This window comes from Bos taurus, chromosome 16, assembly GCF_002263795.3.
Source record: "Bos taurus isolate L1 Dominette 01449 registration number 42190680 breed Hereford chromosome 16, ARS-UCD2.0, whole genome shotgun sequence".
Lineage (NCBI taxonomy): Eukaryota > Metazoa > Chordata > Mammalia > Artiodactyla > Bovidae > Bos > Bos taurus.
The window spans coordinates 49,988,997-49,996,249 of record NC_037343.1 but is presented as its reverse complement, the minus strand read 5'-3'; the positions used below and the strand labels follow the sequence as shown (position 1 = coordinate 49,996,249).

The 7,253-nt window shown below is 56.9% G+C and overlaps 1 long non-coding RNA gene across 3 annotated transcripts; it reads right to left on the bottom strand.

The window, feature by feature from the left end:
* Positions 1-272: 272 nt before the first annotated feature.
* On the bottom strand, positions 273-3,318 carry LOC100848883 (uncharacterized). Of its 3 annotated transcripts, none has more exons than XR_009490864.1 (3): positions 2,568-3,309; positions 2,316-2,415; positions 273-1,373 (listed from the first exon to the last, which is right to left on the bottom strand). It is a non-coding gene; the product is annotated as an uncharacterized lncRNA (long non-coding RNA). The 3 variants fall into 3 exon arrangements; XR_009490863.1 differs by having other exon boundaries at positions 2,316-2,412; XR_003029755.2 differs by having other exon boundaries at positions 2,316-3,318.
* Between the last annotated feature and the right edge of the window lie 3,935 nt (positions 3,319-7,253).

The following is a 7,253-nucleotide window of genomic DNA, read 5'->3' as shown; positions in this document are numbered from 1 at the left end:
TCTAGGAGATAGTTAACACAAATACCTGTGGGGTCGTTACCTCTGGCCTGGTTGAAGGGGATGCAGTTAGGGGAAGGAGCTATACAGAGAACTTTGAAGAAAAATTATCACAAGCTCGTGCTTCATTCACCCAGGAGCTGAGGTCAGTGCTCATGTTATACACTCCAGGTGTGCACATGAGGTCTTACACACTGACCCATCTGTGTGATCATTTCAAAATGGAAAAAACTTTAAAATGAACATAAAGCTTTTAAAACATATGTCCTCAGTAGTGATTTTTAAATAACAGATTTATTGAGATACAATTAACATAGCACGACAGTCTCCATTTTTAAGTGGGTTGTCTGGGATGTCCCTGGTGGTCCAGTCGCTAGGACTCTGCTCTCCCAACACAGAGGACCCGGATTTGATCCCTAGATCCTACGTGCTGCAGCGAAGACTTTGCATGCTGCAACTAAAGATCCTGCACACCGCGATGAAGACCCTATGTGCTGCAACTAAGACCCGGTGCAGCAATAAAAACAAACAAACACGGAAGACTTCAGTAAATAAATAAAGTGGGCATCTGTTTCCAGAACATTTTCATCTTCCCAGGAGGAAACCCTGTGCCAAGGAAGCAGTCACCCGCCACGTCCTCTCCCCTACCCTGGCAACCACTTGCTTCTTTTCTGTCTCTGTGGATTTGCCCATCCTGGACATGTCATGTAGGTGGAATGGAATGGTACGTGACCTGCTCTGACTGGCTTCATTCGCCAACTTCGTGCACACTGTGGTCCACATCAGGGCTTCGTTCCTTGCTGTGACTGACACTCCTCCACTATACGGAGCAACCACATCTCATCTCCCCATCACAGGTGACTGTCGAGGTCCTCGCTCATTTCAACGTGATGACCCTGCAGCCAAACTCATCCTAGGCTCCGAGAGACCCCCAGGGCCCCCAGCTTCTGCTGGGGTCTGAGCAAACCCTTCAGGAAGCCTTAACAGTCTTTCAACTTAGAACCTGCGTTTCAAAAACAAAGGCTTGAAATGCCATCTGTGGCGTTGAATCCGTGATCACCGTTTTGACCCAGTTGTGCTGATGCAGGGAGACCTTTCTGATGTCCTGGGCGGAGCAGAGAAAGAGAGCAGCCAGGATGCCAGCGCTGCTTTTCTTATTTTGCAAAAAGCATACACACAAAAGGAGAGTCACTAACCGCTGATTTGATTGGGAAGGCAGCCTTCAGCGAATGACATCATTGGGAGAACATAAATCTTGGTTTGTATGATTTATTTATGTTAAGAAATCCACATATGATGCTGAGTTTTCAATGGCTTTGTTTAAGTGATAGTTTTTCCTTTTTAGTGAAAGTTGGAGCGATGATAAACAGCTCCAGCTGTAAAAATTAAAGGCGGAGGTGAAGCCAAGGTGATTATTACACAAAAAATCTGAGTTGGGGGGGGCATTTGGCCCTTCTCTCCTCTAAAATGAAAATTACCCTCTGCCACCATGTGCCATGAACAATTACCTGCTGTTTATTAATTAACCTCTTTTAAAAGCACCACATTTCTACTTGAAACTGTTATTTCTTTAATGTGAAAACTGGCTTATTCGTGTTTATTAGAACAACCCTATCCCATGTGGTCCAGGCTCAGTGCACACTTAACTGACACATATATTTTTTCAAATGACACATTTCATGATTGGAAATTTCTTCACAGAAGCCCAGATTCTAAGTCTGACTAGCTTGAAATGTTGGCTCCAAACCAGGCCCCCAAAGCCACTGGTCTGTGCCCCAGAATGGCCCTGGGATGCCCACACTGAGAGGGGTCCTGACTGTCCAGCAACAGCTAGACTCTGAGGAAATACAAAGCCTGGTGGCCAAGTCTTTCTGGACACAGGCAAATAAACATCTCGGTCATCATCAGGATCCCCCTTTGGAGCTCACAATTCTGTCAGGGCATGAAACCAGGAAAGGTCCCGATGGAGACCCCTCCCTCTGTAGACATCCTTCAAGGGTTGCCTGGAGCAGGGCTCTGTGTCAGCCAGGTGACTCCCACTGCACCTCCCAGGAAAGTTCTCGCTCCTCTGAGCACCAGTGTCTCCTCACTGTGGTTCCATGGTGTGGGATTAGGGCCATATGCACTGGGATGGAGCCCAAGGGTGGGAGTGACTGGGGCAGCTGCCAGCACCCTGCCTGGCTCTGGAGCCCCAGTACCCCCTGGGCTCCATATCCCAGGCCAGGGAACTGAGGGACAGACCACATGTCTCCTGAGGATGCTCTTTCTGCCTGTGTCCACTGTCCCCAGCACCCAGCTGACCCCACCCACTCACTCACCCCTGAGCAAGTGGTCTTCCCTTTTCCAAATCGTGCGTTGCACATCAGGGCATCTGGGTGGTTTGCTCATTGCTGCATCCCTGTCACTTGGCACAGGCTGCTGGATGCAGGGTGGGGACAGGTAAAGGATAGGACGCTCAGCACAGGGCTGTGGGCCCATGGCCACAGCCTGGAAGGTCACCTGGACCTCCCCTCCCCCGTTTCTAGGGCTGAGATCAGCCTTCAGGGATCCCAGGGTCACTTTCAACTCACTCAGCCCTCTTCATTCATTCATTCTTTCATTCACTGAGCTCCAAGCACTGGGACCTTGGGGGGGGAGGGAAAGGGGAGGGCAGAGTAAGATGCTCTGGAAGCTGCAGGTGTGTGGGAACAAACAGCCTTCACTTCAGCTCGCACTGTGTGACTGTAAGTTCAGGAGCCCCAGCTTTACCAGGGCATCTGGCTGTAAGTCAATGATCGAATGAATAAATGAGAAGTCTGCACATGGTCTGAGAGCCTTAGCCTCTTAGCAGGCACATGGTGCCTGTGAGAGGCGCTGAAGGCAGGGTGGGCCTGACTCTGGGAACCCATGAAGAGCCGCAGGGGGAGGGGAACCCACAGCTCCCAGAAGCCCCGTCCTTCATCCTAGTCCAACTGGCCCTCTGTGGCCTGCACGGGAGCAGAGAACAGCCCTCCATGAATCCAGGTCAGCCCGAGGGATAGGCTTTGGTTCTGGGAGAGGACGGGTCAGAGGGCACAGGGAACCCTGCTGATAGCCGTCCCAGCTCCAAAAACCTGAGCTCCCAGGAGGTGCCAGGCAGCACACTTGCCTATAGCTATGCCCACAACACCCACTTTTTCGCCCCCAAATTACACTGTGGGAACTGAGATGCCCAGGAAGCTGGTGGGGGGCTGCCCCAGAGCCCCAGGTAGAATGGGGAAGCCTCTGGCTCTGACTAAGCTAAGCTCCTCTGATCTGCTCCCTCCCCCCCGCCACCCCGACCGTACCCTCCCACACCCCTCCACCCCCCACCCCCATTCCCACCCACTCCTACCCCCCCCCAACCCTCCACCCCACCCCGCCCCAACAGCTGCCTGCTTGTCCTGGAAGGGAAGCAGGGGGCGTCCTGTGTGAGTGGCAGGGGCAGTGCTCAGGCAGTCCCTCTGCTGCCCCCTACCAAGCAGGACACTCATAATAACTTCACTGATACCACTGCGAGGGTGGGGGGACTCCCATGAGTGAGGGGCTGCTACCCTAGCCCCTCAGTCCTCAGTGAGGTCCCCTGACCTGCCACTCTGGCCACCACTGGTCCTTCCTTCACCAGGGAACCTCCTGCGGATGTGCGAGGGCGGAGGAGGAGGGAGCTCCACTGCCTCGGAGGTGGCTAAGTCCTGTCAGGGGCAGCACAGCCAAGAACCGCGAGTGCCCGCTCCCTCCCTGCAGCCCCAGGGTTGTGCAAGGCTTTGGGTGCCTGAGGCAGAAGCAGGCGGCCCTGCCCCAGGGGACAGGAATCCTCGACCGATTCTGTCAGCTTCGGGTCAGGCAGCACGAGGGGTAATTTTTTCCCCTGCCTGAGGCGGTTCTGGGCTCTTCTGTTTTCTTGCTTGTTCAAGAGAGCTTCCTGCAATGACTGGTTTAGCAGCAGGTAAAAGGGACCTGGGGAGAGTGTGTCCATTTGGTCTCCCCTGGCCACCCGATTCCCCACCCCCTTACCCTCCAATGGTCTTGTCCAGAGAAGCAGTGAGCAGCCAGGACATTTTGAGCAGGCCATGCCCCTCCCCTGAATGAAGGCATTCAGTCCCTCAATTCTCTCCCTTACCGGCTCAGCTTCATAGTTTAAGGCTGATATTTTTTTCTTTAATTTTAATCTTTTGGCCCTGCATGTTGGCATGTAGGATCTTAGCTCGCTGACCAGGGATCAGGTCTGAGCCCCTGCATTGCTAGGGAAACGCTTAACCACTGGATCACTAAGGAAGTCCCCAGGCTGATCTTTAAACCCAAGGTCATGCCCCAGGGCCCCTCCCAGACCCACTGGCCATCCCCCACCGCGGCATATAGGGGGCGGTGGTAAATTCCCTTCTAGGAGCTCAGCTGGAATCCTGTCCCCTCCCGGGGCAGTCCCATCACCCACCCTTTGCGAGATCTGGGGTGTCCAGTGGTACCACCCCGACAGTAGGAGCCTGTTGCCTTAAAAATCTTTCTGCACGCGGGGCCTCAAAGGAACCTGAGAGAGCCGCCCAGGGCGAGCAACACCCCGGCCAGAGGCTGAGCGGAGACGCCTGGGCGCCAAGCGGGACCCTCACACCTCCACCACTGCGCCCGCGGAGAGGGAAGTTCCGGGGTGAGGGCGGCGGGGGGAGATGGAGGAGATGGAAGGAGGACGGCGATCGCTAGGCGCAACCTGGGCCCCTTCGAGTCTGTGCACGACAGCTGAACCCCACCGGCGCAAACCTGGCCCCAAAGGGTGGGCAGAACTGGGCCCCGTCGGGCGTTTTCCAGGTCCTCTCTCCCTGCCAATCCCATATCAACCCTGGGAGGGGCGCAGGAACTTATGGCCCCGTTGCACAGGTGGGGAAACTGAGGCTCGGAGAAGCATCTCCCCGCAGGTCCTCCTCTGGGGTCACGTCTGCAGAGGGACCAAAGGAGAAATTTGGTTTCCAAACTAACGGGGTCGGGTGCGGGGAGGGCAGGGACCAAGGTCCGGAGGAGAGGGCTTTGCAAACCGAGGCGTGGATTGCCGGCAAGCCGACTGGGGGAGTCTGTTTCGGTACCGGCGGCCCGGCGGTGAGCTCGGCCCTGGGACGTCTGGGGACGCGGAGGACCGGCTCGCACCCAGAGGCTTCCGGGACTCCGACATCCGGAAAGCAACGCTGCTCGCCGTTTTCGTTGTTTCCAGGGCTCTGCCCGCGCGCAGCCGGAACCGGGAGCAGAAGGCGGCGGCCGCGTCCACGCGGGCAGCATTCCGGAGCGACCACAGTGCCACCTTTACCGGGCGGAGCTCTGCCCGCGTCGTGGGGCCAGGGCGCTCAGGGGAACGAAGTTGCTCCCCGTGTGCACGGGCTGGAGGCCCGGGAATGCGGGAGGCTCGAGGGTCCCCTTTCCAGGTGGCACTGGGTGAATGCGAGGCTCAGAATCCGCGCAAACTGGACGACGGAATTCGTGAGCGGCTTTTGAAAGGCCCTGGGATGAAGGGGGAAACCGTGGGAAACCGATTCCGTTTACCGCTCTCCGAGGCCGGAGCCCGAGCCCGCGCGCGGTGACTGGAGCCGCGAGACTCAGCCGCGGAGTTCGGCCCGCTTGGCGCGCCGCGGGGAAGGAGTCACCGGGCGCCTCCTGCGCTTTCTGGGCCGCCAGTTTGGGCCGGCAATCCGGGGCCATCTCCCACCTGGCTCAAAGGAGGGAGGTCAAGCCCACAGCCTCAATCTCTTTAAAAAAAAAAGAAAAAGAAAGAAAACGAAAGTCCCGGTTACACGCCTCCTCCCGAAGCCTGGGGCAGTCCCCAGCTGCGATTCCCAGGCACCTGTGTTCCTGAGCGGTGGTGCCCAGGCCAGGACTCCAGGACCAGGCAGAAGAATCAGCAGGCCCTCCCAGGAGGCGGCCCGTGTACAGAAGACAGCTTGCCCCTGCCCCGGTTCTGAACATCTGGGGTTTGTTCGGCATCTGCTGCATGGTTCACATTCCCGGGGAAGTCTTGGTTGGAAGCATCCAGACCCTCTCTGCAACCCACTCCAGAAGCAGGGATTCGGTGTGGGTGCCCTGCCAGGAGGAGTCTGCTCTGAGCTGCAGAGGGAAGGCTTTGGCACATGGCTTCTGAACTCGCTGGGCCAGAAATCAGGACCTGTGTCCTTCTGTCCTGTAACCTTGCCTGGGTCACAGCGAGTGCCTCTAGGTCTGGGGTAGGAAGAGGGTCAAACAGGAGCCTGAAATATCAGCCCCAGGATCCAGGGAGGTGCCTGTGGTTCCAGGTGAGGCGCAGTGCTGGGGCAGCACCCATGGCAGGCCGGTGTGGAGGTCCGGCTGGGGAAGAAAGGGCTCTGTAGGTTGTCTGTGCCCCCCACCCCCTTGCTGGACCAAACCCTGATCACCCTGGGCTGGAAGGCATTCAGTCCCCGAAGGGTCCCCTACTGGGCTCCTCCGAGACCATCTCCATTTTCTTCTCTGTGTAGTTGGGAACCATACTGCTTGTCCCTAAGCGTCCCTCGTGGTCTTCCTCCTGCTGCTGCTCAAATAGGAGCCATTCCCATTCTGGGCAGAATGTGCCCAGAGAGGGAGACCTCTGTCTCAGCCGGACGCCTGGCCCCAAGTTGGAGGTGGGGCAAGGCTGGCGGTCTGGACCCCCTCCTGGGGCAGTTCCGGAAATCGGAACTCAGAGAGGAGCCCCGGCTTATAAACTAATGGAGCTTGCTTTTATTTCCCCAGCTACTGTTTTCCAGAGCAAGAATCTGAGGGTGAACAAAACTTGACCTGGAATCCGATGGAACCGGGAGACTGAGTACCTGAAGCCAGTGGTCAAGTTCAGTGAGCACAGAGGAGAACCTAGCAGGGTCATTGCATCTGGGTCGTAGGCTGCCCATTCCCACCTCCCAGCCGCAGTCAGCAGAGGGGCTCTCTGGGCATCTCTGATCCTGCACCTCCAGGCACACAAACCTCGCCATACAGACCTCCTCTCCACAGACCAGGCCTCCACAAGTGGGCATGGGGCCCACTTGCTCCTGGCCGAGCAAAGGGACCCTCTAGCCCCACAGTGTGGACCCTGGGAGTGCATGACGCCTTGGTCTGGGTTTCTTGGGAGCCCCAGGCCCACAGAGGCTTCTTGACAGCCCTGCAGGACTAATTTCACTTGCTCCCTCCCAAACCCAGCCTTTTCCCAAAAGAGTTCATCTGGTCTTGGGTCTCCAACCACACTTCCTCTCTTGCTGGGAAGGCTGGGAGTGGGCTGGGCTCCGGGTTGAAGCAGG